We start from the raw sequence: 26,261 nt of genomic DNA, 5'->3' as shown, positions 1-26,261 counted from the left end.
CAGAGCATCTAAATTATTAAAAAAAATTGTATAATAATATAAAGTCAACAAAATTATTGGGGGTTTTCAGGAAACTCGGACGGCTTACAATTGATATCAAGTAGGTTTAGCAAGATGAAATTTGTGGGTATAATATGATAATGCAGGTTAGCATATCGATTTCTCTCGTTTTCCTCGTCATTACAGACTAAGTAAAGAATACATTTTAATGTTAAAACGCTAGAAATCACAGACTTATTTAGGCAGATTCAGCAAACGCGTCTTTCAACCTTAAACTTGAGATGACACTGACGCGTGATCAAAATAAAATAACTCCCGTTTGAAAAAAGAAATACTTTCAATCCAATGAAATGTTGCAGTAAAATAAAATTCCCAATTTTTTTATGCAGCTATTAAACTAAATTTCATTTCGCTTGCATTTATGCATTGATAACTTAGAACCCTACATGTTCCTGACATCATCTAGTAACAACTTTTTAGTACACGGTGACTGAGCTTATATTGTGTTACATGTAGCATTATACTTTCATGTTAAATACTGAAATCTGATTGGTTTAGACGCAGTTGATAATCCGTTCAATTACCTTCAGCGTTAGCAACACACTTAGCAACGGGTAACACAACGAATTGTTACATGCGCTTCGCGTCGGTTGACAATGGTTTTCTCGGGGTGTCAATGTCAACTGTTACTCTCCCAAACAGGCACTATTTATATATTGGCAACGGTAATCAGGATCTTCCATAAATACAGAAAATTGACTGAACCAAAATAAGATAAGACTTTTATGCGGTTTTAAACGATAAATATTCAATATGTTTATTTCAACTTGCACAAGTAATACTTCAAAGACTCGACTTCTGAACTTCGTGGGTTAAATTTACGTAAATTGGTGGTTTTTTCAGAGATTTATGGGAGTCTTGGTGTGGATTTACTCTTTTCATTGATACATTTTTCTTATTAAGTTTCTTAAGTCGTTAAAGCTGTGAATTCATTGTTATGGGGACCCATGAATTCCGCAAGAAAAATTCTATTTATTTTAAATACATTCAATTGGTAATTAATAGTCTGTACGTTCCAATTCATTTTCGAAAGTATTGTACATTTCCATTCAATATGTTTTCACCATTAGCAGTTGCTCATTGTGCACACAAAAATGTATGGTGTGTTATTTTGTGTCTGAATTTAATGCCAGTCTGTTATTGACAATTTAAAGAGAAAACGCCTAGAGCTGAATTCAAATTTTAAGAATTGTTATCTGACTCCTTTGTAATGGAACATTCTGCACTCAAACTCAGCGTTTGGAACCTGTTTTAGCCCTATATAACTGATCACTCGGTGAGACACGGCGTAATTTTCTCAATCTCACCAGCCACAAAGCCTTCCCGTTTAATCAAGGTTCTAGCAAGAATTGACGTCAAAAACTCAACCACGCCTTTCCTCCGACGCTCTTCCTCAACAAATAAATGTCCCATAGTTCCGTCAATGTTCTGTGTAATATAGGTTAGTCTTTCGGAAGCTTTGTGATACACGGCAAACCCCGGAAATCCCCAGATATTTTCGTCCAACTTCATCTGACGAATGCCTGTTGGTGGATAGTTCCAGAGCTCTTCAATTCTGTTAACGACGTTCTTATCAATTCTTCCAACAAAGAAATTTTTAGGAACATCACTAAAATGAAAAAAAAAGTTTTGTTTTTTTTTCAAATTCTCAGTAAAGCAGTCGATGTAATTTTTTTTTAAATTAAAAAGTTATATCATTGGGATTTTAATGACAAAATAGTTGAAAAACTTTAAAAAAAAAAAAAAAAAGGACGAGTGCACTTAGCTTTAGAAAATGGGTCCTATTTTAGTGCCGTTTTTATGTAGAAAACATCAACAAATTGCTTTTTCCCGTAACGTTTCAGCAATGATGGATACTTCTGATTTAAATTCAAGCTTTATGTCATCAAAATTAGCATTCATTTAATTCGTGATTTTTAAATGTCTATGAATAATCTAAATCCGAAAAAATCGTATCAAAACCTCTTTGAATGTATCTATTTAAATCCATAAATGCAATCGTTCTTTGATTGACTTTATTATTTGTTTTCATAATTACATGCCAACATATCTCAAACATTCTCTATCAAATATAAAATTATGGCTAACAATTACTTCAGTATGTCCATAAATTTTAAAAACTATATGTTAATGATTGAATTGTTTGTCTATATATACCAAATAGGTTTTTTTTATTGATAAATACTGTAGAATACTAGTAGTGTCATGCATTGCGAAATTTCGTAAACGGTTTACAAACACTGAAATCGACTGGTTCAGTTTCCCCAAAAATAATTTTTATGATCTAAGGATGCGGGACAAAAGTAGGAGCAAGCAAATGAGGGCACAAGCATGGAACTTACAAATCCAGGATGTCTGTTGAATTTTTGGTGAAGTAGATACGAGTTGTTCCGGGAAGAGATTTGTCATTGAAACCGGGGGATAAATATTCCCTCTAGGTGAAGCAAGGTTCTGGAATTTACGCCTAAAACAGTGGTTTTGTTAGATTTGTATTCATTCTTTCATAAAACGATTTCAAACACAATAAGGACGTTCACTTTACCTCTGAAAAATAAGTTTCTTTTTAAATCGAGCACACCGGGCGAAAGTATGACGTCACGTAGATTTTTATGATTCCAACATTGACTAACGAACTACAATAAATGTTCTGTAAAAACAAAATCCATTATATTTATAACAGAAGTGAGAATTTTCTAAAAACTATGTACCAGCGTTAATGTGTAATGATTTATGATTATATGCATACTCAATTATCATTCGTGACATTGCATCTGAAATTTTGAAGCGGAGCCGTCATCTTGTTTTTGGTTGCAATAAAATCAATATAAATCAAAGTCAGGTCTAATAGACAAACAAACCTTACTCATTGATTGGCTTCCACTGACAACAAACATTTGTGGGGCACTGATGTTATCTACCCACAATTCCAGGCCACTCAGTACCCCTCTAATAAAACTCCTCACCATTCCATACATCTATAGATTTAGTTAGATAGAAAGGATGAACTATGTCACAGCTAAATTTAGTCTGAATTTATAAATATCAGATTTCAATGTCATCACAAGATGTTCCTGTTTTGTACATAATGAATGAAGTACATATTTTATGCAGACTAGCTTTAACATGTTGGCTTCTTTGTATAGATTTAAGATAGTTAAAAAAGCAAATTATAAGAAATAAACAATTTTCTGTTAGTTGAGTATCAGTCTCTTATTTCAAATATTACACAGTATTTGAAGCCAACGTGCAATATGCTGTAAGTATCTGACAAAGGGACATTGTAAGTTGTGATATTAAAAAACGGTTATTTCTCAACATATCTTTAAACGTATAAAAATTTGCTAATGACCAAAAAAAATGTTGGAAATAAATATATAAAAACTAACCTTTTTCTATATTGACATGATATCCCTTCCCCCCCAAAAGCCAATGTTTATTTTGCGTAAATGTCAGTTCCTGTAAACATGCAGGGAAATAATATCTACCCACTTTCCATTTGCAATTATTTAAGAAATAAACAACGTTATTTAGTGAACATGGCGTTATGAATAGCAATTGCTCTGTTGGCATATTCCATGATGCGCGCTAGGACTGCGAACGATACCATTGTCTAGCCGACGAATTAAAAGTCATTTTTTGAAAATTCTCTAGTGAAAGTTATTTTTTTTTATAATAATGTAAACCTTTAGGTATATTTTCATTAAATATAGATGATTTGGTCAAACAAAGAGAGATAACTTTGTATTTTGGGTTAAAATAGCTCATTTCATAATAGAAAATAACGGAAAACGGATATGTTTTTCAACCCCCCCCCCCCCCCCCCCCCCCCCGTGAAACAAAAATTCCTTTTTAAAGGGTTTTATATATTGTTATTTAGCATATTTACTATTATTCTTTATTTGCACAAGACATACATCTTATGGCATAGGTTATTACATATAAATATAGCAATATTGAAATAATGGTATGGTACATGAACATGTGAACATTCATTAATAATGTATATAAAATAAAATTTTACTAACAGGCAAAGAAACCAGAGAAATTTTTCTTAATTATCATGAATATTGAAAGCATATTTATACCAAAGGGTTTGTTGTTTCACCGGGGGGGGGGGGGGGGGGGGGGGGGGGGGGGGCATATGTCTACAGACCGAAATACATTCCAAAAAAAGAATTTTGCTTTGTAAATTTTTGACAAATAATTAACAGATAATATCTAACGTTAACATGTATGGAGGGTAATCGTGTTAAAAAATCCAGACATGTAAACATGTAGATCATAATATGTAATCATGTTGGTGTGTGAGTCTGAGTATGAATATGTGTAAGTCTGATCGTGTAACCATTAACACTCGGGCATAAAAACGTGTAAGATTTGACTCAGTTTCTTCGCATGATATACAATTTGCAGCATTATTGCTTTCATCAGTTGATTAGACATTCAACTTTGCAAACTTTCAATCCGAAGTTTCTGCATTTGTATCTTCAGGCTCGGTAATAACACATCTGACATAATACAAATTGATAAATGTAAAGTCTACAAGTTTGTCGAATTTTGACATGACCTTATATGGCAACTGCCTTGCTGCGGGGAAACGGCATGCCGTAATCGCCGGAATGGATGAAAAATAAACATAATATTCAGCTTAACTGTTGCAATAAGCTTTTAATGAACGACACTTTTTTTATCGAAAATACCGGTATTATTTTTAGAAATTTTTTTTTGGTATGATTGAAACTGGACCAAACAGGAAGAGGGTCATTCATATAAAAATCGTCGCCGATGTAACGAATTCGCTAATTTCTGTCATATAATTCTCATGGTATTATACGATAAGGGTTAAAAAGAAATGCCTAATATCTTATTTCTCTAAAATAATTTGACATGTAATTTAAAGTGGAATATAAGTTAATGCGTACTCTTTTCTAGAAATGAGACGGATCAAAAAATTTCCTTAGGGCGTAAATATATTTTGAGCGCCATGAGGTTTGGAGACCGCCGTGAGGTCCCATGTGGCTCCATTGCTTCTGAATCCTAAGAATTTTTAGAGAGAATTTTTAACCGGGTTTTTCGATTATTGAAATAGTGAAAATGGCGGGCGGGCGAGTGGCTGCCAAAAAGGTACTCTTATTGCACCCATGACTCCTCGTACAGTTTTCGAGATAGGAATTGTTCTTTTGCATATGAATTATACATATATCAGAGGTATGCAAATTGCTAGGATTTTGATTTCTGATAATTTATCAAAATATATCAGCTGTTGAACTTAGGCATTTTTTGGCAAAAACTTTGCATATAGAGTACCCCATTTCTTTGGATAGGTAGTATTTATCAATTCAGAATTGACAAATGGATTATGGATACTGTTCACACAAAAGAAAACCCGGTTTGCTGTCACATTGACAGCTTTTCTCTTGTTATTTTTGTCACGGTGACGGACCACGTGATACGCGTATAATCAATTCCACGAAAAAATGGCGATTTGGTGTTGCACCTGAGGGAAAATTTATAAACGGTAAGTAACGCTTTCCTGTAAGTTTTTAATCATTTACCAAAGTGTAATAATTTCAGCAATGGATACTTTGTTATTCTCAGAATATAGTAGTTTTGTGCGTACTGCTAGGACATCCGTGCACAATCTCCGGCTCGATCAACATTTCACGGGATAGTATCCACGATCATAACCTGATTGACAATTTAACGAGGCCGGGTCTAATTTGTTCTGCCCTAGATTTTTGAATGAAATTTTAACAAGATTTTCTACGGATATAATTATTAATTTAAGATAAAAAAAATTACACATTTACCACATCGTTTGTTTAAGGGGTCATCTCAAAGTTTGTTAATTTTTAACATAAGACCCTATGGGATTTTGCTTGAAATGTACCAATTTTGCACATTTTGTAAACTTCTGCCCTAGGGATTTCTTTTTCTGTTCTACATATTAAAGTTATTGCTAAAAGGCACCAAATGGTCAAATAAAAAAAACTTTTTACCTCCTGGTTTGTTACAGGGGTCTTATCAAAGTTATTTTTTGTATGCCCAATTTCCCAGTTTGTCAGATAATGGCTATTTTTTATTTGACAAAGACGGAAATGGTGATCTTTATAGTATTATTAAAACATTCAGGCACATTTAAGTAATAAATAAATATATTACATCACATATTAAGGGTCATTGATATAAAATACATGGTTAATGTCTTGAAATAAATGAATTATATTTTTATCAGCTATATTTAGGCGGGTTAAGAAAACGTGACAGGGGGCTAGGCTTGCTGAACCCTCTTCACGTTTTCGACCCGAGCCCAAATGTAGCTTAAACTTCGAGACATTTATGTTTATTCCACAATGTAATATCAATTTTACGCATCAAACGAGCTATTTTCAACTTTCGCTGAATATCTGCAGTTGAAACTATCACGCCATGGCGTCAACAAAGCAAAAAGATGACGTCACAATACAAATGAAACGCTGCGCGAAAGCGAACCCCCCCCCCCCCCCCCGGAAAATTAAATTTTATTAAATTTACATATTAGAATTATCGCAAATATGCCTCGGACCCCCCTGGCAAACATAATTATCCTTCGGACCCCCCCCCCCCCCCGATTAATTTTCGGGATCCGCGCATGGTTTAAACTGGATATTCTGAGTTTATATCAAATAAGTTATGTGTCTTATCATGTCATTTAATTGCTGACAAGTTTTAAACCTTTAAATGTTGACTGCATCATGCCTAACACATACATTTAACGATTCCCAGCATATGTTGCGCATGACATATGTTGTATTCTACTTTTGCTTTGACTTCTTTGCCCAACACAATGTATGCATTTACTGCAAATGAACTTATGTATTACGTATTGGGGATTTATACATACATGTACAAGTAATAACATGATGCTTTTCTTCGTAATTCTATTTATATTTAATGAATTACGTGAAAAGAAACAGACATGTCAAGCTTTTGCTGGGATAGCTGCAACGGTGCGACAATTCCATGAAAAGGTGAAAATTTTTCAAGAATGACTTAATTGTCGACTTGTATACAGTCTATTTGGGTAGCAATTGTATATTTATCTCAATGGATCCCATCTTTTAGAGATATATTACTATGGAACCAAAAATCATTTCAAAAAGGGAGGCGTACTTGCCAAATGTGAAATAAAAACAAAATTACTGTAAAAAGTCTCTCTCTCTCTCTCTCTCTCTCTCTCTCTCTCTCTCTCTCTCTCTCTCTCTCTCTCTCTCTCCGGTCATGTCCCTAAAATACATCACATATTAATACAATCTTGAGAGGCCCCGAGATCAATGCGTTGTTAACTAGAATTAATTGCTTTCTGATTTGACGGACAGAATAAGGATCTCAACAGGTTTCTGTTAAACGCGATGACTCCTTGATCTCTCTGTAATCTCCTCATCAAAAGTAGCTGTAGCAATGTCGATTAAATGTTCGTTTATGTCTTTCGTATACATTAAAATTTTATGGAACAATTAAGAATCCTAGCTATTCCTTGGTGCTCCCGTTAACAGACTCGCTGCCGGGTATACCAAGGCAAACTCATTTAAAAGGACACTGGAGAAATCACCTTGGTCCCGTTTTATTGCAAACTGACACTTGTCATTAATTGCACTAATTCTTTAGAAATAGTTGAAGTCTTTCAACAAAACAAAGAGCACCTTGTGTTACATAACATTAAATAACAATTTAAAGTCGTCTCAACGATTTCTTGGTTAACAGGAACATAACATCGCAAAGCTTTTTTTCACCGATTTCTGAATCTAACATGAACACAATGTCTGGCAAAATCGCTGGTTTAACTGGAAAATCCGACGGCGGTCTCTGGTCTATGGTACGTCACCGTACTGATGAACTCCCCTCTCGTCCTTAATCTCCCTGTCGTTTTTGGTCGCAGTGCATTCCAGCTCGTATTCCTGTTGTATTTCTCAGCAGGCTGAGACCGGCAATCTTTCCGCAGTTCTAAAGTGATGAGCGATTTTTCCAACTGCTTGGCCACTTCTAGCCGTCTCCGGAGGGGGTAGTTCATGTGGACGGCTCTCCCGTGCTTTGCCTGTTTATTAGGGTAACACACCGCGTCCTCTCCCTGAATATCGATGACGGGCGAGGAGCTGTAGACCGGACGCCTCCGGCCCGTAGTGCTGGGTTTGTTGGTCAAGAGTTTACTGTCCAGACAGACGTTTTGGATTTCAATCCGGGTCCTGCTGGAGGACAGAGGGCGCAGAGAGCTCGCTTTGCTCGGAGCCACGAACACCGGGGTCTTTACGTGGAGTAAGACTAAATCGTCCATCAGGTCGTACTTTTCTTTCCAAAACTTGACGAGCATCCGCCGCTTAGAGTGGTCGATTTTCTCTTCCGCTTCTTTTAGTTTGTATTCCTGCCGCTTGTTGTTGGAAATGGCATCAAAATATTTAGCTCCACTAACATCCGCCATTGTTCATTGAGTTTGTCGTTCACATGTCGTGTTATTGTGATAGAAAACGTTTTAGTAAATTTTAACGAACAATTAAACGAAGTGACAGTCTAAAAATCACGGTATAATCCATTGAGAAAACAAAACACAGGGTTACTTCAACTGACAATATGGCTTTGTTGAAAAGAAGGAAAAACTCACCAGGGGTTGTCACATCAATACAATAAAACGATAATCTCTTATGATAACAGTCGCTTATTTGGGTAAACACTCTATCTCTAATGTGCGGACTTATCTGAAGAAAACACTTGAAGCACTTGTAGCCAATCCGTGATTAGATAGAAAAAGAAAGATCTTCGAGACCAGCGAAGCGCGATCTCGTCAGTGATGGTCCCTCCCAAAGTCAATTTCACGGAAGGCTTTCAACCATTTATAGTGGCAACTTCAGAGATTTAAAAATATTTCAATAAATTGAAACGTTTTAATTGCATTTTTTGAGTTAGGGAAATCCTCCTATTTTAACCGAGCAGTACTTTTAGCTTTTGTTTGAAACCACTGAGCAGAGAAACCATTTTTTAAAAGATGAATGGAAGTGAATGCTGATCGCCACTTAACAACTTAATCGAGGCCTTTTTTTCGTGTATATTTAAATCCAATTTTAAGAGGTAAAGATACATTTCAGGTATTTTAACACTGTTATTGACAGGCAATCTAAAAAAAAAACAAGCTGTTAGGCACAAGAAACGTGAGGTAATTAAAAAAGTTTCAATATTCTGAGCAGCGATAATTAACAATTTAAACGGAAAACCACTTCAGAGGGTCAAAGAGAGCTCTGCAGGTAGTTGCATACAATATCCGGGTACGTTATGACTTGGTAATAAAATGCAACACTTCCTTGTACAAGTCAAGCTAAAAACAAGAAAGCTATTGCTATTTAAAAAAATCATTGGTTTTCTTTTCAGCCACATCCATTAGGAATTATAGCAAATGCATCATAATGTCAATAAACGTTCAAGATTTTAAAAGAGTTATGTTGTCAAATAAAGACATTCAAACGATCATTGTCTCTCAGTGATAGAAAGTCTTCAAATGATTCCCGGGAATGAATCAATACAGAAAGAAAACGCTTATATACAGGGAGAAAGGTTAATAATCGCCAAAGAGAAATCTGCTGGAAATATGATGAAATAGATTTAATATCTGACAAAAGACAAGCAGCCTGATTTTTCCAATTCAATGACTTAAAGAACATTTTTACTATCATATTTTCGGTTAGACAAATGACGCTTTCCTAACAAGTGTTATATCTATAAGAAATCTGGCCATTTTTCAGGAGCAGTTTTGATGTAGTTTTGCTAGAAGTGCGAAATTGAATCCCAAACTTCAGGGGAAAAAAAAAAAACAACAACAACAACAACAAAAACAAACAAAAAAACACAACAACTCTAAAGACAATATCTCTCCATCAGTTTGTTTGAAAACAATCTTCGATTGTCTTCTATCGAATTCCACAATCACGACATTTTTATATGATTATTTAACATATTGTATTTGTGTAATCTATTTATTGGTAATCAGTAATATTACTTTTCCATTCATTAATTCATTCATTCATCGCCTTGTGAAGTAGGCTCTAAGAGAAATGTGAGTTTATTAATGCGCAAAATTTAAGGGTTCGACGCTTGGAGAGTCCAAAACTATTGTAATTAAAATGCAATGAGATAAATATTCAAATAAACCCGAACTCATCCGTACAGTGGCTATACATTTACAGAAAGACAGTTTTATATCACATATACATACCAGTTATTCCCCTTCGTTTACTTGAATATAACTTTATATTGGTTATTCCTCTTTGAATTGCCAACACCACTCATCAATTAGTTTGGATGTCTCAATTGAGTCAATTCAATTCAGTTTAGTTTTTTCACTCAGACCATCTAGATGGTATGTGAAGAACAAAACATATTTACAAATTAACAAATTACGTTAAAGGAACACCCTGTCCAAAAAAAGGTAAAACGTATAGAGACATACAGTAGTTTCGGATCCGCCCCGCTCTACATAAATGTACATTATATAGAGCGGAGCGGATCAGAAACCCGACTTGGGAAGATGGACGAAAATATGCTTCGAAAATTTTAAATACACGTGTTCTATGATTTGTAGGTTTTCCTAACCACACACTTCGAATCCATAAAATAAGACATTAAACTATTTTGTCGATCAGTTCAAGTGAAATCTTAAGTGACTTTCTAAAACTTTTTTTGGTTCTACAAATTGTATCGGATCTGGAAAAAATAATGCATAAATATTTGAATTAATAAACAATTTTTGTAGCACATCATTTATAATAAAAACAATTTTTAAGCAACTCAGAAAATTGCTCCTCAAATCGTTGCTGTGTCGATTTTTTTATGTTGAAAAATTTTCCAAGCCTGAAAAAAATTAGGTAAATTAAAAAACAATACATAAAATAGCACTCAAAACAATACGTGGAATAGCACTAAAAAAAACAATACGTGGAATAGCACTCAAAAAACCAATACGCTGGAGGGCCCTCCATATGAGTGTGCGTTGTTCCTGTAAAATGCAGTCAAAAACCGTGTCATATTTACAATAGCCGCCCCCTCCCTAGAAATAGAACTTGTCCGTAAACGAAATTTTAAGATCACGGAATCTTAAGTTAAGCTTACTCACTATACATCCTCGATGCTCTCTAACTGTCTACCGTGGTAATACATCTTTGATATGTAAAAGTTCACCAGTGAATGCATTTATTCAACATTAATTAAAAGTTTAAAAAAATCTTTAAAAAGTTTAAAACAAAAATAAACAAGACAGTAAATTAATGTAACTAAAATATGATATTTTAAGCCAAAAAAAAAAGGAAGGAGAAAGGAAAAAGGAAAACATAATCTATGTAAATCGGTGCCCTACAAATAAATCGTACAATATTATTGATAACTAAATGCATTCTTTAAACTGCTAGTTAATTGTGTCTGCGCCCAAAAGCATCAGCGGAAGTGAGAATGGGTACAGGAAATGAACCCATTATTTCCGATTTATTTCATTTTGGCCCATGTTGTCTTTAAGAATTTATAACGACCTACTTTTTAGCCGAAAGCCTTTTTTTCCAAACATTCCTGGCCAGTTTATAGCACACAGACCTAGCGTTGTTTTGCGACATCCATCTGTCTCTTGCGCTTGTCAAGAAAACTCGGGCTGTGCATTCCGGGACGCTATTATAATTTTTTTTATATATGTATATAATCTGTATTCACCATCCTCTGTAGTAATTTTTTTTTTTAGGAAATGAAGGGGTCAGTTCTGTGCAGTGTTGGTATTCATACCAGAAACAGAAACCGCCAACACCTTGTCTTTGGGAAATTGTTTTGTTCCAATATAATTAAATCCGACTCTTATTTGAAAATGCATAAAAAATGCAAATACCTAAAATGTCTATTATCTAAAACTCTTATTAATTATACAACTATTTTTGGTTCATCTTTAATTCATTTAGGACAGTTTTGTAATGATTTTGATTGACGCTGCACAACTAAGGGAAATTCCTGATAATCTATACACAAGAAGTGCCCATTATTAAGGGGTCACTTTATTAGGATTAAAGTGTTTGCTATCCAACATCTTAAGTTTCCTTAAGACCGAACGTTGCAGTGTATTAAGAAAGCGAAAGAAAGACTACGTGACTCAAATACTGATAATAATGAAATGTATTGAAAAACTTTGAATTTTTATTAAAAGTGTCACTTCAAAATTCATAGTTTCTTTATTTTTAAACATTAAACGTTTAATAATGGAAACAATTAAAATAAATAATGTTATCAATGTCAGTTACTAGTTTATGAAATTCGTTATCATGATTACAGGAAGGAAAAGTAATCTTATGTAATCAATTAGTTTTCAAAAAAATGGCTGTAATCAGCTTGTAATTGATTACTTTAAGACTCCAATGATTTTAGTCAATGATCTTCAAAAGTAATGGAGCGCATCCCTGCTGGATTATCTACAAGCACGTGCTTAATCTGTTTTAGGAGAGTGGTCAGTCGACAAATTACTCAATAGATCTATCTTCATATTTGAGATTTCTTAACCTATATACTACATGTATCATTTAGCAGAGAAGAACAGAGTATTTCCGTGTATCTTTGGACGGAGCACTTCTTATAAAGAAGATAATTTCTTTCGATGATCCAAATAATTTTGGGCGACAACTACACAGAAATCCGGCAACACAAGGGCCCCTTAAAGTACAGACAGTTCTAACGAGGGGTCAGGCAGGCTGATTCACGCGCCCATTGTGTGGATATGATGAATTATAGAAGAGCGATCTTGTCCTGTATGTTTCAGTTCTTTTATAAAAAATATCGTATCGATGAATGGAAACGAAGTTTACAGAGCAAACCCAATATCAAAGGTCAATGCATATTTATCGGAAACGCGGCTGCCAATGGATTAAATTATGATGGAGTATTTGGTGAGAAAACACACCTCTAGGACAGAAAGAATTCTTACAAAACGTGCAAATAAACTCATTAATTTGATTTTCTGATATGAACGATGACTAATGGTTTTAGGCAAGAGTTGGATCAATCGCCTTAGAAACTTGTCAATAAATCTATAAAACCTGGCGAATATGCACGATGACTGCACAACCCTTTGGCAAATTTGTGTGCAAGTAAAAGTGAACATAAATCAAGTCCGAACCCTGTACAGTCGGTGTAAGTATTAGTGAAATCTCCAAGAACGCACGAACGACTCACGAACACAGTTTCAAAGTAACTCATGCGAACTGACATCTATTGTACTAAAGAATTACGCTGGCACGAGAATTCCATTCCAGAAACGTGAATATTTTTCCCCTACGTCTGAGGTTGTCATAACCACCTTAACCAGGTACAAATGATCCCATTAAACTAATTCCCTTATATGGTTTTAAAATTAGTCCTATGTAAATAAGCATATGAATTTATTGCCGCATTTGAAAATATTTATTATACACAAAGAAATCTCCATCTCTAGAGAGCATAATTCTAGAGACCCGAGCGTTTATTTACACACTGTTTCATGAAATGTCTTCTGACTAAGAAATTAAGATCACGTTAAATGAGAAAAAGCAACATTTATTTGCCTAATGAATTATTCATGGATTTTAGATAACCAAATTAACCTCAAACAGCCAAGCCATTCTATTGAAGATCAGAATGTAGCTCGTTTTGAGGAATTTAAAACATTAGCAAATTTTGAATTTTTTTTCTCCATCCCCCTTCATCAACGAATTATGAAACACGGTCCGGAAAGATTAAATTGTGCAAACGTGATTACAGAGGCAATGAAGGCGAAAGCACGACAAACTTTAAATATTTTCATCATTTTATAAAATTTTCAAATTGTATCCCAGTACCCTTTCTCCAAAAACTTCTAATTCCAATTGGCTGACACAATCACAATTTTTGTACAACATTAAATAAAAATACAAGCATGAACGTTAAGTGTACATGCATATATGTGCACATGATTGATACACAATTAGGCTAAAGAGTTGACATGTCTAAAAACAAATTTATGAGGTTTCGTTGGTAACAGGACATGGATAAGTTATAACAGTCCAAGTCTTGCACTAGATCCATATACGTACTTACATGTTGTGAAATGGATCTAGTGCAAGACTTGGACTGTTATAACTTATCCATGTCCTGTTACCAACGAAACCTCATAAATTTGTTTTTAGATATGTCAACTCTTTAGCCTAATTGTGTATCAATCATGTGCACATATATGCATGTACACTTAACGTTCATGCTTGTATTTTTATTTAATGTCGTACAAAACCATTGGCAACAGTTTCCGCAAGTTCGGATTTCCAATACGATAAAACTTTACTTTCTTAGGTCAATAACATTATAAATCAAACCCAGACATATTCCCATTTTCCCCTCTGCATAGCACTTATTTACGTGTAAGTAATATACCAAGTAAATAAACAAAAAGAAGAAACCAACATTTGAACTTTTGCAGTTGTTGACTTTTAGAAATATTCTTAGATAAAGTCTACAACACCAGAATCCCCACAAAACAATCGCCTTGAGTTATTGCGGAACACCACACCAGCTGTCCTTCTGTCGTAAAAAATCATTACTAAATGATTAATTCTCATTCCCATGCTAATTTGTGATTATCACAACTTACCTTTTAGATTCAGACGGCTAATTATGCGATTCATCAAAAAAATGACATTTATGTGCCAATTAAAATAGCCCAGTTAGTTCGGAGCTTGGAATAAATTAGAATTATCTGGGTCACATCTCTGATGATGAACAACATTGAGGTGTTTTACGGCCCTCGGATTCAAGGCAGGACTTCTTCTGAGGGTAAGGTAAACTATGAACGCGGAATGAGCAGCTTGATACCTGTCAGAGCGCGTGAAGGGCATTGCCTCGGCCAAAACGCTAACCAGGAAACGCCCATTCCACCTCGGGCTTCCAAAATTGTAATTGGAACTCACCAGCAATAAAATATCGACTGTTGTCCAGTTATAAGAATTATGAAATCATTTTACCTCACGTTTCCGTCAACGCTCGGGCGGGGACAGATGTTGAGGATTTTTGCTGCACGTGCATATATTTTTTGAATTTTAGTAAATCTTACTTGTTCCAATTTTTGTACAAAGATTAAAAATGAAGTTCAGATGTTTATATTAAAATATATGGATGTTCAGATGTTTATATTAAAATATATGGAATAGTTTACTGCACCTACAACTTGTGACGTCATTGCTGCTTTTGATAACTTAGAGACACGCCCCTATTTTGACATACCTGGAATATTACCGATATGATTTATTCTGTTAATTTGCTATACGGTATAGTATTCTGTTTAAACATGATTAATGATTAGAAGTTTGGACATTGAAAAATGAACGCACAAGCTCGTTAAAAGTCCGTAGACTTACGTCAGCACATCTCTATTTTTCTTTGTCTAAGAGATGAGGATATGGTTATACTTAGTGAAACTTCTGCTACACTATCTATTGTAATGCCTGATTTTCTAACAAGGATATTCGTTATATTTCTGTTTATTTTATGGTTGAATTGGTCCTAATCTCCTTTTCCCAATTTAGTTTATAATTAACAACACAGTTTATATTTTCTATTCTCCTTACGTCTTCAAAGATTCTCATTTTCTATGACCTAATTGTGCAAGTTATTTTAGTGTAAGTTTTTCTTTTACGTTACCCAATATCAGCTTCTGAAACTGTGCTATAATTTTGACATCTCTAAACCATTGAGCTAAAGTTGGTAACTCATGGGTATTTTTAAAATAAATCTGCATACATTTAAACAATAAAATGCTTTCTTTGGTGATTCATTCGGGATATGAAGGTAGAGACATTGCAGAAAAAATATATTCTGCAGTGATCGCTACCTTCATAACATGCATGAATCATTAAAGAAAGCATTTTATTGTTTATATTAAAATATTTCTTTTAACTAATTAATAAATTGAGCGTAAAAGTAAGTAAAATTCACTTAATTACTGTTATCGTAGATATGTACGTTAGCTAAAAGAAACAGCTAAATCGTCTCCCGTGAGACTTTGAGTCTGACATCATCATGATTATTTCGTGCAGTCCTTGATTTTTCTTAGGTAGTTGTAGGTCTTGACCAATCGATAAACAGGGCGTGTCAATTTCAGACCTGTCACTTTGATGTCAGATTCAGTTTCACGGCGTGTTTATTCCAGTCTGGCTGTTTCTATAGAGCTATGAATTATCTATAAGTTTCCGTAGGAAATAGAGGGAATAACGCTTGGTAGATGAAAATATATACACTTAAGTGCATGCCGGATTTATTTCAATATGGTTCATGCAGTCAAATTTTAAACTCCATCACAATCCAGTAGATAAGTAACCAAAGCTTGTTCCTTCCTTTAATGATGAATGTTTTAGATCGTGGTTTTAAAATGGTATAGTCACGATTTTGTTCAAAACCGATTTTTCCGATTTTAATGTTTACAATGCTTCAGTAAGGCATGTTAAATAGGCAACCAAAAATTAAGTTTCATTCGTTGGGTTATAAGCGCGTTACAATTCTTTGTTAAATGTAAACAAAGCTTTTGTTTACATTTTGAATGTTGAAGCTAAAATTCCAGTTTTAGACCTAAAAGGAGTGTGCCAAACGTTAGGAACTGTTAATTTGTGCTTAAAATAAATAATAAGATAGACAACTCAACTTGAAAGAGATTGTTTATGGTATATTGAACCTATGTAAACAAAAACTGGGCATGAGCCTTGTTTACATGATTAAGAATTGCGATCCCTGCATCTTGCTTATAACTCTACGACTGACTCTCAAAATCCATTTGATTATTAGAAATGCATTCCTTAAGTACTGAAAACAATAAAACCAGAAAAATACAATTTGAGCAAAATCGTGACCATGTTCTTTTATTCCGGAAATCGCTCTCTGTTAATCAGTGTATTTTAAACCCCGTCGTGAGTTGCTTTGCCATGACCCTTACAGATTAGGGACAAAGTAGCTATGAAAACCTTCGTAACGACCTTGCTAATAAATGTTAGAATGAAACTTGTCCTTAATTGATATTGCTGACAACATCATTTCTTTGTAAATTAAAACTAATTAAAACATTAAATTCTTTTCAAATTCGTACAGAATAAATAATATGTTTTCCTTACTTTTGACATTTTGTTGAACTACTTTAAATTTTCACCATTTACCACAAGATTGTGATGTATATTCACCAAAATTCGGTCAACTGCTGGCGCTGACCAGATTCAGATTATTAAAACGCACTTAAATAGTTCTTTAAGGAAAATATGAAAAGGAAAAGAAAACCCGAGTGTTGAACACATCATTAAATATGATTCAACAGAATCATAATATATATCGAATGAACTGTAGGTAAACATTCTGTAAAAAAGATGATAGGATCATGTACTTAATAACAACAAGTAAGTATTATATAATCATAGTGACGTGTGTATACATTGACGTCGTGAGTACTCCCACATTTTATTTTGCATAATTTATACTATTAACTTTTTGCTTGTCAAGAGTTCTGATAAGGTCACCCCCCCCCCTTCCCCTCCTTTCAATTTGCTTCGGACACTACTGAACATCAGAAATATATATATACTAGAGTTGGTATGTATTTCAAATGGTTAATAAATGAAGTGACTAATGCCAACCAACAACCAAATCGGCCTCCTTAAACTCATTTATACATATTATTGAATTACCATAAAAAATGGTTGTTCTGAAATCCTTTGTGATACTGTAATTCTATGAGGTGGTATTTTTGGCATCCGTCATTGCATACAGTAAATTTGTTTAGTGCGAACATGCCAATGGATTTAGCGAAGTCTCGCACATGGCCAAGTTTTTTCGAGTCCCCGGCAAAATTCTTCACAAATCTTAGTTTGTAAAATTTTATGAATATAACGAACTCGGTTAGAACGAATATACGGATGTAGCAAACTAATTTTGAGTCCTGTAGAGATGAAAAATAAGGAAAATTGCATGTTTTAAAAGTGTTCAAAGGCACCGATACTAATTGACATAAATTTTCACATCTAGTTTTCAATTCACACTCCGATTATTTTAGGTTTCTTAGAAATTTAATTTTATCCAATGACTTAATTAATAAACACAAAAGGTAGACACTTGGATGGAGAGACGTGTACGACGAATTCGCTAAGCCTATTATTACGAATACGTTATACAGTTAAGATGAATTACGGATATAACAAAGTAAATCTAACTGTCACTAGGAATTCACTATAACCGAGTTTTTATGTATGGTTAAATGTACTAAAGTTCGTGCCGGAAGGTCTGAAACTGACGATCCGCTCCAACAAGGGCATCTCATATGGTGGGAGGGAGCAATTTTGTCCAATGCATATCTTTCATAATTAACGGTAATACGTTATGTGATGTAAGATCACAAATCAAAGCCTCTATGTTACAAAACTTTATATCGTCTTTAATTTTGCTTTATGTACTATCGTAATCAAAGGAATGTTAGTTATGAAGTTATTTTGCGTTCTCTTCGAAATCTATATTTAAACAAAAGGGATGAGCACTTTGCTTGTTGTTTCAAATATATTGTCGAAGTTTGCTTATAAAACACATTTTTCATTTTTATTTACATTATTTTTAGCTGGGAAGGAAAACACTGAAATCAGAGGTCGCATTATTGAAATTCTGGAAGCGTTCCTCCGTGGAATCATGTCGCAGACGATAAATCCCGCCCTCCCAATCATGGCGGCGTGTGACGGTGATTGGCAGACGACATGCTACTTATGAATTCGTAACTTAATTAACTTTATCATGGTTTGAATAAGTTTGCTGTTTTGTAGTCTAAATCAGTTAATCAGGTATAGCAAAGCACCTGTGTCAGGCACAAACAGATCAATGACTGGGCACTTAACTGTTACCTATAAATCATACTTTAATTGAAGTATTATTGAATAATGACTCTATAAATACATACACCTTTCTAGTTAGGCTTTTAAAACCGCACTTTTTATGCATAGGTGACATAAAAAATCGTTGACCTTTGCAGATAGCATGCTTTTAATATACTTCTATTATTGTAATAAAAGGAAGTAGAAAAATCAAGACAAACATGAAAAAGGTGGAGTAGATACACAATGAGTGTTCACATAGAAATGTAATATTGTACAAAGTCATGCATGATGATGATGAGTCTTAAATATTCTCATTATTGTACATGTAATGTTTTACAAAGTCATGCATAATGATGAGTCTTTAGATATACACATTTTTCTTCATGTAATGCTGTACAATATCATGCATAATGACGAGTCTTCAAATATACACATTTTTCTACATGTTATGTTGTACAGTATCATGCATAATGATGAGTCTTTAGATATACACATTTTTGTACATGTAATGCTGTACAATATCATGCATAATGACGAGTCTTCAAATATACACACTTTTCTACATGTAATATTGTACAATATCATGCATAATGATGAGTCTTTAGATATACACATTTTTGTACATGTAATATTGTACAATGTCATATATACATAATAATGAGTCTTTAAATATACACATTTTTCTACATGTTATACTGTACAATGGCTTGCATAATGAAAAGTTTAATTATTATAAAGTATAATTCTTTAACTGTAATTGTCCATATTTAAAGATAAATATCAGCATAAAAAGATTCTGTAACTGTTATATTGTACAATGTCATGCATAATGTGTACATACAATTCTTTAACCTTAATTGTCCTTCCATGATGGCACTAAGTCTTCATTTAAATACAAGTCTTTAGTTGTAATTGTACATGCATAATGATTTTTTGATTTTATGAAATATAGAAAATTTACTTGAATAAGAATCCCATAAAAACAAACTTTGACATCAACTATCGAAAAATGGAATAGGATATGGAATATTCCAAATCTAAGAATTTAACTTCACTAAGAGCACTTTACTCAACATTATATTCTTGTTTTCAATGACTGCTCGTGTAATATTCAAATATTTTCTGAAAGACAGAAGGAGTTATTCTAATAGCTTTAGTTATGTAAGAGAAATGTCAGTGGCAGTACACGTGAACGAGGAACAAACCTGCTATCTAATTCAGAAATTTTCTGGTCAGATTTTTACCATTAATAAAGTTACATAATGAAGATATATATATGAAGAATTGTTTTAATTGTTTTAAAGAGTATATAAATGAGATTTTCGCTGTTTTTTCCAAGAGAATCCACAAAACATCTTAGACAGACCTTATGGGATATTGTTGTCGACGTGTCTAAGGCACAACTGATCGAGCCTGCCTCTACGGGTGGTCTACGGGCGTGTTTTTTTATTGAAAATCTTACGAAACACGCAAGTGCATCTTACGATTTTGGAAGGACGTACGCTTCCCGTAAGCACACACTGTGACTGTTGGATATGCACAACAATCACCACGGTTTCCTTGCGAGATCTGAAAACTTTCGCTGTAGTTGCACCTCACTCAAGGAATCCGAAAGATAAACGTACGATGGGACTTGCACGAATGACGTAAGGGGATCTTTCTTTTTCCTTGGGGTACACGTACGTTGACTGCAAGTTGCTTGTGCTCACCATCAACATATAAATTGAACGCACAGTAAAGTAAATCTTTCTTACGTCATGCGTACACCAATTGCTCGTGTCGCATGCGAATCGCCCATAAACAAAATATATTTAAATATTGATGAAATATAATGAACCATCTGCACAAAACTAGAGGAATTTGTTGTAGGACTTGGCGCAAAAACTTGGCACACAGTTTTTAATAAAACTATCAGATAAGTAAGATACTAGTACTTTTTGTTAGAATGATGATTTTCGTTTGTAAACAGAAAACTTTTTTCCATTTTGAAAATAATTATTATCAATTTTATGACCATTCTTTCATTACATTCTTCATTTTTGTCGATCAGTTTTGCTAGTGTATTCATCAAAGCAGCAATTACGGAACAACTGTATTATTTTTCTTAGATTACTTTGATGTTAACGTTCAATATTCACTTGCTTTTAATACGATAAATTTATTTCAGTATATGTCGAAAGAAAAAAAACATTTTTATTTAATGTAAAAACTAAGAACTGTCCGATCAGCTGTCGTGAGGCACAGAAAGACGTCGGTATTATTGACTTGCGAGTGACCTACAACGCTAATGTTATTACTGTCGTTCGCATGGCAAACGTACGCCTGCTGCACGATCATCGTAAGACGCAAGTACAGTTTCTATGGGCATCGCACGTTGCGATTGGCAATCCGTCTCCAAATAAAATTGTATATGACACCTACGACTGACACGTCTAACGTCTATCAGGCTTTAGCCTAAGTCACAACTGGCCGTATATGTTTGCTGATCGTGGGTGTGCAGCGGGTCTTTCCAGTCGTGGCTTCCGTCGCTTATTGAGAGTGCAACGTAAGACAAACGGACGTTTGACTTGTCAGTCGTTGTTTTACATACATTGTTTTTAAAAGCCACTCGCATGGGAACCTTACTTGTGTCTTTCAATTATCGAGCAACAAACGTATGTCAGCTTTGCGAACAGCAGTAATAAAATTCACATCGTAAGTCACTAGCAAAGCAATCGTACCAACGTCTTTTTGTGCCTGCACAGACAATCATTAATTTTCATAATAAATACAATACATTCATTTTATCTTTAGACATATAGTGAAATAAATTTGTTGTGGGTAAGTTTATACTGAAACGTCACAAGAACTCAAATAAAAAGAATATTAATGTTTTGTAATTGCTGTTTGGTGAATAATCGACTAGATAAACTGGGAGACACAAATGAAAAATGATTTGAAATATTTATCTTTCGTATCCGATACAAGTAAATTTTGAAAATTTCTCGGAAATTTAGAAGAAAGTCAGCGAAAGAACCTAATTTCAGCGAATTAACCATCGAATGATAATATTTCCTGGCTAATGTTATATCTTTGAATGCTGTTACATTTTTGTTAACTATTTGTTGAACATTACGCTTGTTTTGCGGGCATAAATCATTTGTCTTCTCACTCCGGAAATGTTTATGATTCCATTTTAGCACGCTTGCAAGTCAAAGATCTCCGGATTTTTTTTTGTCTTTTTTACAATCTACTTCATATACCCAGTTCCTTCTCCTCCTGTTTTTCTGTTAATTCCACACTTTAGCCAAAAGATGGTATTTGTTTGTTTGGCATTTGTATTCAGACGGGGATTACTAGAAGCGTTGATTTGATTTCGATGAATGGCAGAATTGTCGATCTCTTATGTGGATTTTTCCATTATATATATATATATATATATATATATATATATATATATATATATATATATATATATATATATATATATATATATAAAAGCACTAAAAATAACCAACGACACGAACAATAAAGTAAAATATTGTCAAATTTTCGGGACAACCCGTCCTTCTTCAGGACAACAAAATAAAAACTACATAAGAAAGAAGAAAAACATCTACAAAACTAGCACTAAACTAAACTAAATAATATATAAAAACTAGATAATGTTTAAACACCGGATCAAAACGTGGCAGCTACATCTTTATATTTAAGAATTCGAGCCCGAGAAAGAAAAATCCCGTCCGACGCAGCGGACGGTCTGTGAAGAAGTGCTGAAAGATAACGCGAACGAATTAACTTGCTAATTGGGGGTTGCTGTTAATTAAGTTGTACTAGTAAGATAATTCGTAGTGAAAGTTTGTAGGGAAGATTGGCCCTGTAAAAGACCACATAAATAATCATGAATGTAAAAACTAATGGAAGTGAAATAAAGCAAAAGAACAAAACCGATTAAGGAAATAGCTAATAATTTGAATAAATAACATGATTAATAGTTTGTACATGGACCGAAAAAGATGAAGATGGTGATATTGCTACGAAAACAAAACAGTACTTAGTTGATGTTCATTTTGGTGAAGTCACTTAATTTGTTAATGCCGTCAGGGCGGAATGACTTCAGTCTATGCATCCAACATTTTCCTTTATTTTTTCTCTCCGCATCTGTCCAGTTAGGGTTGTGATCAATGACCAAAACTATATATATATATATATATATATATATATATATATATATATATATATATATATATATATATATATATATATATATATAGTTTGCAATTGGCTTAGGCATGGCGTTCGTATGATTACCTATGATAATAGGTTTGTTGTGCGTTCAATGTATATGTTGTTGGTGAGCAAAAATCGACTTGCACTCAACTTATGTGTTTATTTGTAACGCAAGGGACAAGTGAGACCTTCTTACGTCATTCGTATAAGTTAAATCGTACTGTTATCTTACAGGCTCCTTGAATGAAGCACAAGTGCAGCGCACGTTTTCTGATCTTGCAAGGAAACCGTGGTGATTGTTACGTTATTTTAAAATCGTGTGTTTCGCAAGATTTTCATTAAAATCCGAAAGTAGACCATCCGTCGAAGCACTTACGACCAGTTGTGACTGTGGTTTGGTTTTACATTGTACGCTCAATCACTTCAACACAATTCTTAACGCAACGATCAGCCACGGGAGCCACGACTGGCAAAACCCATAGCACACCCACGATCATCAAACACTTACGACCAGTTCTGACTAAGGTTTTAGGCTTAAATACTAACATTTGCAAATATGCTTTCTCATATGAACCTATAGGGTAGCAAAAACGTTCATTTCTGTGTGAACTTTTTCATGATGCCACAATGATAATCGCATGCGCTTATCGATTGACGGTTGCAATAATGTACACGTAAAAACATCCTTGGATTTACAATTCTGAAGGATTTGCCATTCTCAAACGTAAATATAAGTAAAAAACAGCAATGTTAAAAAGTTCACCGGAATATGAACTTGGGGTTCTGAGAAGCCCGGCTTCAGGATTTGATCAGGTGACCAACCAAGTTTATATCCCGGTAAACATTTTAACATTGTTGTTTAATTATTTCTTAAATAAAACATACACTTGTGAAAACGAAACAATAAAATCATGTGGTCAAATCATCAAATAACAAAAATGATTGCCCTGCGTTGCTAAAAGTCAAAGTCGTCTACATGGTGCCTTAGCTGAAACTTGAATTAACAACAAGTCTACTGGAGTATAAATAACAAACGGTAATAGTGCTTACCAATGTTTGCAAGATGAATTCCGAGAAACTTAGCGTGAACAAGGGAGTTAAACAGGATCGCTACATCTTCAGAAGATGTTTGAACCTGTTTGTTTTCATTATTTTCTCTTTATATCTATCTTGATTAATGAATAACCGGAAATGTTAACACTTTGACAAAAAGTGTGGCTTGACTACGCATTTACCGTGAATGAACACTCGGTTACAGGAAAGCACCTGTTAAGTTGATAACAACGTCGTTCACAAGATAAACATGGCTTAATCAATCTCTTGTCTAAACAGGGAAACTTTAGTGACTTTTTGGTATGGTTACGTCAACACATTGAAGATTAAAACAAAACAGCGATCGATTAAGCAGCAACATATACACACTAAGCATTATGATTTCTAATTATCAATTTACCCTTTCCTGATTAGCGATACATTACATAACGATAAATACTTTTTTAGTTTTATTTTAATTAGAATATGTCCGATCAAAGACTGTATATTCATTGTGTATCATTCGAGATCATTAAGTCACTTTACCTTTGATTGGCTTATCTTGTGTGATAAATCACAGAAATAATCTTCCCTTTATACAGATCTAACAAGACATCTGATATCAAGATTTTTTACTTCGATTCAAAATGTAATTTAATACAGAGAATAATTTGTTTTCCGGAACTAAATAGTTTTAACGGAATATTTAGATTATCTTATATTTCTTAATTTGTATTTCTAAAAAGATTCAAGCTCAATTTCTGGACTGGAAAAGATAAATATTTCAAGAGAGATATATTTTAATTTGTTAATTAACTTTAAAACATCAAAGTTTAAAAGGATGTGCGTATTTAAAAAGTTTCAACCATTTCAACAAAACACTTGATTTATATTTGATCATAAATGAGACTGCGTCAATAAATTGTTAAGACGACCCTCGGTCTTGCATTTATAACTGTTAAGTCTAAGCTATAAAATGTTTACTTTATATTCGAGGTAATCTAAAAAAAAAAAAACGATTTTCATGGTGGTGATTTCCTCTAAAATATGAATTTTTGGAGGAAATTTTGGTTAATTTGATGATAAAATCAAAAGCAAAGGCAAATGACAATTACTTATCATCAATAACTATTATAGAGAGTTTTTATGAAAATTCAATATCATTAAGTAACTCAAGTGAAAACTGTGCAGGTCCAGTTTCAATTTGATGGGAAAACGGTATGACAAAAATAACGATCATATTATTTGTTTAAATGACATATTCCCACAATTATTTTTCATTCTTCATTTATAAATCTATTAACATAAACCTCTAGTATATTTTTGAAATTAATTCGCCTCAAAATATTCGGTCAGAAGTAAGATACGGCGCTTGATTCTATACTGGAAAACGAATTCGAAACTAGGAAAATGGAGGAGGTGTTAAAATTACTATCTCCATAATTCATCTTTTATATTTTCGGAAGTTTGATACTACAGTTAAGAAGGACTACGAAACGTAATTAAAACAAATAATAAAAACATTTGGAATTCCGATAATAATAGTCGCATGCACGACGAAACCGCATACTGATTCGTCACCGGTAAAACGACTGTATAATACGTAACGGTGAGTTGTCGTATATTTGAGCGTAACAGGATGTTAACGGAATAGTACAGGAAGAAGGATTGCAAAAAAAAAAAAAAAAAAAAAAAAAAAAAACTACCTTGTCAGAGGTATTTATTTTTTGCGTTCTAAGTCTTCGGAATATAGGCTTTTTTTAAGGTGCTGAAATCTACGTGTCATTCTGCAGTCTTTGCAATTGTTTGGATATTTACACGATTTATTTAATGTAGAAACATGAATTCTTTTTACTTTAATGTGGTTCAATAAAGACTGTTAAATAAATCTCTGGAAGGACTAAGAGAATCATCACAATACTTTTTGAATTAGAATATTTAGTCATTATAATAAAAGAGAAACCCAAAAAGACACTAGCAAAACAGAAACAAAACAATGAGAAAATCCTTATCTATTTTTAACCAAAAACACGTTTAATCCGAACCATTGTAATTCGTTCATGGTTTTTAAACGAC

General features: G+C 33.7%; 1 non-coding gene across 3 annotated transcripts; it reads right to left on the bottom strand.

Annotated features, from left to right (window-relative positions):
- Nucleotides 1-1,012: 1,012 nt before the first annotated feature.
- LOC105317697 (uncharacterized) lies at nt 1,013-24,362 on the bottom strand. 3 transcript variants are annotated; one of them, XR_010714950.1, is made up of 4 exons: nt 24,204-24,362; nt 2,924-3,035; nt 2,403-2,524; nt 1,013-1,669 (listed from the first exon to the last, which is right to left on the bottom strand). It is a non-coding gene; the product is annotated as an uncharacterized protein (transcript). The 3 variants fall into 3 exon arrangements; XR_010714949.1 differs by lacking the exon at nt 24,204-24,362 and having other exon boundaries at nt 2,924-3,515; XR_010714948.1 differs by lacking the exons at nt 2,924-3,035; nt 24,204-24,362 and adding an exon at nt 2,603-2,917.
- Between the last annotated feature and the right edge of the window lie 1,899 nt (nt 24,363-26,261).

Source organism: Magallana gigas, chromosome 6, assembly GCF_963853765.1.
Source record: "Magallana gigas chromosome 6, xbMagGiga1.1, whole genome shotgun sequence".
In the NCBI taxonomy this organism is placed as follows: Eukaryota; Metazoa; Mollusca; class Bivalvia; order Ostreida; family Ostreidae; genus Magallana; species Magallana gigas.
The sequence above is the reverse complement of the archived record's forward strand: the minus strand, read 5'-3'. Positions and strand labels throughout refer to the sequence as shown.